Raw genomic sequence first — 4,651 nt, 5'->3', positions numbered from 1 at the left:
ACACGTTAGTTCTTTCCACCGCGCCCCCGGCCCGACCGGCACTGCCGGCCCCGGGCGTTTCCTGCCGCGCCTCCGCCCGTCCCCGCCCCGTCCAGGACTCCCGGACCTTCGGCCGCGCCGCCCGGGCCCCTCACCCGCTCTCCGGACCCCACCTCGGGGGGTCCCGGGCCTTTCCGCGCGCCCAGCTCCCTGGCCTCGAGCCCGGGCCTGCCCGCGGCTCCCTCCCAGCGGCGCCCCGGTGTTCAGTCGCGGTGGCCTGCACCTTCGCCTTCCAGAGGGAGGACCCGGTTCGTCGCTGGGCGCGTGCAGAGGGCGCTAGAGCGGACTCGTGGAGAAGGCGGGCCGGGGGTGCCGAGTCCCCGGGCGTCGGGACGGAAGATCGAGTCCGCTTCCTTCCTCGCCGCCCTGCGGTGGCCAGCGACGCCTGCCGGAGGGAGGGAGCGCGAGAGGCCGCGGAAACGTGCGGGCTGCGGCGCGGCCACGGCGGCGGTGACCGTGACCTCGTGACCCTCCGAGACAGGCCAGTGGCGCGACCCACAGGGGTTGTGCGTTTGTGAAAGCAAGTTTTCAGGGTGGATGCTTTAATCCCACTGCCATAAGAACCTTCCCTCCCCTCCGCCTTCCTCCCCAGCAGCGGATCAGAAGAATAAACGTTTTCTGAGCAATCTGAAACATTCTTTTCCCTCACTCCACCTCTAAATACTCCTCACTGCCGGCCCAGAACGTTCTTGGTACAAGGGCGAGGAGGACTCTGAAACCAAAGATAAACATATGGCCCTTTGGGCCTTTGTCCTCCAGGAAATTACTGCTTGGTCCGGGAGTTGAAAGAATGAACGGCACTATTAAGTTTTATTAAGCACTGAAGAAACAATGTACTCGTGAAGATTACGCACTCTGGACTATAATAAAATGATGGCTAAGATAAATATTAGAGCACCCAAGTTTAGGCTATAAAAGGTGAGTAGCTCACAGCTGCTTCCACTGTTATCAGTGAGTCAACAGTCCAGGCATCCATTTCTACAGCCAGTTGAGCAAATTTTTTTTTTCCTACAAGTTGTATTTGAATTTCTAGGTTTAAGCCTTCATTTGTGTCATTTAACTGTTTTTCAGCAAAATTCCAAATAGGCCATAGGTGGGCTGCTGACCTAAGGAGATGAGGCAGTTTGGGGAGAATTTTTAGTATTCGACAGCTGTGCATTGCCAGCACCCCAGCCCAGTGCCATATTGAGTTACAGGATGTTAGAGGAGAAATGGATTTGCTGGGAATGGGGCCAACCTGTCGGGTGTGTTTGATATTATGCATACAGAAAAAAACAAACAAACAAACAAACTTGGATTTGCCATTAGGATTTACCAGGAAGAACTTTTTCATTAAAAATCAAGTACACACGGGGTACCAGGGTGGCTCAGTCAGTTGAGCATCACACTCTTGATTTCTGCTCGGGTCATGATCTCACAGTTCATGGGATTGAGCCCCCCACCCTCTTGGGCTCTGTGCTGACAGGGTGGAGCCTGCTTGGGATTCTGCCTCTTCCTGTCTCTCTCTCTCTCTGGCCGTTTGTGTACACATGCTCTCTCTCAAAATAAATATTTAAAAAAATCAAGTATAGATTTCGAAAGCTTCTGTAAAGATGGTTTCATGTGGCACTGCCTTCTGGCCCACAGGGACAATTTGGGAGCCGGATAGCATTAGATGTTCTGGCTATACCTACTTTCTCCTACACACTAAAACTTGTTATAATGTTGTGGAGTTGTTTTTTTTTTTTTTTTTAATTTTTTATTTTTTAATTTCATGGTATAATTTTTAAGCTACTTAACCAAATTGTCATTGGAGTTATGAATTTCAGTTCCACTCTGTTATTTTTTTTAATGTTTATTTATTTTTGAGACAATGCGAGAGACAGAGTGCAAGCAGCAGAGGGGTAGAGAGAGGGAGACACAGAATCTGAAGCCGGCTCCAGGCTCTGAGCTGTCAGCCCAGAGCCCGATGTGGGGCTGGAACTCAAGAACCGTGAGATCATGACCTGAGCCGACGCTCATGACCAGACGCTTAACGGACTGAACCACTCAGGTGCCCCACTCTGTTATTTTTAATTCTAAAAAAAAGCTATAAATGCCCAAGTGTTTCCTTCTTCAACCAAAAGAAGGGAAGGATATATTGGCTTTTCTTGTTATGCAATTGAAAAACCTGTATATTTATGCACATTCCTCCCCCAATTGAAGTAAATAAGACATCACAGATAGAGGCTAACGTTGTATCCAGCACATGGTAGGTAAGCATTTGGTAAATGTTAACCTGCTTCCTTGCTTCCTTCCCCCACTCCCATTTTCCTTAAGTCCTTCAGATATTCCAATTAAACCAATTTTTTATGGGCAGAATGGCTCCTATCTCATGAATATCAATTTCCATAGTATCTTCTTACCTTGGTAGAGTGAGGGATCACCAACTCCTACTTTAGTCTTATCTTGATGTTGGGGAAAGGGATACCTGGCAGGAGGGTGTAGTGGGATCAACGGAAACCAATCATGACTCCTCTACAAACAACTGATTGAAGATCATACTCATTGATTTATTCCCTGAGCAACGGTTTGTTCTTTTTTTTTTAAATTTATTTTTGGGACAGAGAGAGACAGAGCATGAACGGGGGAGGGGCAGAGAGAGAGGGAGACACAGAATCGGAAACAGGCTCCAGGCTCTGAGCCATCAGCCCAGAGCCCGACGCGGGGCTCAAACTCACGGACCGCGAGATCGTGACCTGGCTGAAGTCGGACGCTTAACCGACTGCGCCACCCAGGCGCCCCCGGTTTGTTCTTATTTTAGAGGGATGGAAAGGAAGAAAGGTGTTAAGGGAAAGTAACAAAGCCAGGTGTTCTCATTTATTTATTTAACCAGTTAGGAACCTGGACTGAAAAATACCATTTCTACCTTCAAGAATCTGAAACAGTGCAGAGAGAAAGAATTATAGAAGGCTTTGAGAAGGTGGTTCCTGGAGTAATTAGGAACGATTCAAATTGGGAACAGGGCTGAGATGTTCTTCTAAACAGAAGGAGCAGCATAGCAACAGCCAAACGGGGTGAAGATGGTAGGTTAGAAATCACTAGGGTTTGGGGCGCCTGGGTGGCGCAGTGGGTTAAGCGTCCGACTTCAGCTCAGGTCACGATCTCGCGGTCCGTGAGTTCGAGCCCCGCCTCGGGCTCTGGGCTGATGGCTCAGAGCCTGGAGCCTGCTTCCGGTTCTGTGTCTCCCTCTCTCTCTCTGCCCCTCCCCCGTTCATGCTCTGTCTCTCTCTGTCTCAAAAATAAATTTAAAAAGTTATAAAATTAAGAAATCACTAGGGTTTTAGTTTGACTAAGGAGATGGGGGTTTATCCTGAGGGCTGTTGAGAGTCCTCGAAAGGTTTTAGAAAGCAAAGGATCAATATAATGAGTATTTTTAAAAGATCTTTTGCCAGGTATCTGGGTGGCTCAGTTGGTTAAGCATTCAACCCTTGATCTCAGGTCTTGATCTCAAGGTTGTGAGTTCAAGCCCCACATTGGGCTAGAAGCCTACTTAAAAAACAAAACAAAAAAACTCATTTGTGAGGGGAGGTGAGTATATGGAAGTTGACATGAGATAGACTCCTGGTGTGCTGGCCATGTTCATTGATATAGGCACTGGTTAATTGGGTATGTTTTGTTGAGTAAATTCATTAAGCTTCAGACTTATATATGTGCTTTTATGTGTGTATATTATACTTCAGTAAAATGTTTCTAAGAAAAAAAAATCATTCTTTCATTAGTAAAAGATGAATTGGGAGTAAGGACCAGGATAAGAACACAAGTATCGAATCCAGTTGGAAAACCGTTGGTATAATTCAGATATGAAACAAAATGCCTGAACTGAGATAGATGTGAGAATGAGATTAAATTAAAATTAAAGGAGAATCAATTCAGAGATAGTTAGGAGGCCCTTCCTCCAGGAAGCCTTCCTGGACCCCCATGTGCACGAATGTAGGGTAGGTTACATGACTCTCCTGTGTGCTCCCATATAGGCATCGTTCAGAATATCATGGGGCCGGGATCATATTTCATTCACAACTCCATCCCTAGCACTGAACCAGGCAGCTAGTAGTTTTCATCATTTCACTGAACACTTGTTGAATGAATGAAGGCTCTTAATGTATTGCTGAAATAACCTGTTGGTAAATGTGTTCCCCACTATACAGTGTGTAAGTATCAGGAAAAATTGGCTATGTGAATGATTGGCTGTGATGTGAAGAAGCCCCTGAAGCTTTCAAGTGTAAATGCTACCCACGAATTAGAGCCGTGATGACCAGCATCAGAAGCTCCATCAAATAAGGCTGACTCTCATTGGCCCAACCTGCACCAAGTGTCATTCTTGAAACAATCACTGTGATCAGGAGATGTGGACTCTCTTTAGATACTCTTGTGGAGCTACAGGGTAGGTTTACCTAAACTTCGTGGACCAACAGCGGAGGGAGTTCCCCGAAGGGAAATGCTGTTATCTGAAGAGGACGGGGTAGTGGGCGGGCCAAAACAACCCTGGCTACCCGCCGGCAGTAAGCAATTGTTATTCTAAATGCTAAAATTGTTATTCTAAGATTTTAGAATTTTAAGATTTCTATGATCCTCTTTAATTTGGTAACGATAA

The sequence above is a fragment of the Herpailurus yagouaroundi genome, unplaced genomic scaffold, assembly GCF_014898765.1.
Source record: "Herpailurus yagouaroundi ecotype Mexico unplaced genomic scaffold, PumYag 180, whole genome shotgun sequence".
NCBI lineage: Eukaryota > Metazoa > Chordata > Mammalia > Carnivora > Felidae > Herpailurus > Herpailurus yagouaroundi.
This window is presented reverse-complemented; position numbering follows the sequence as displayed.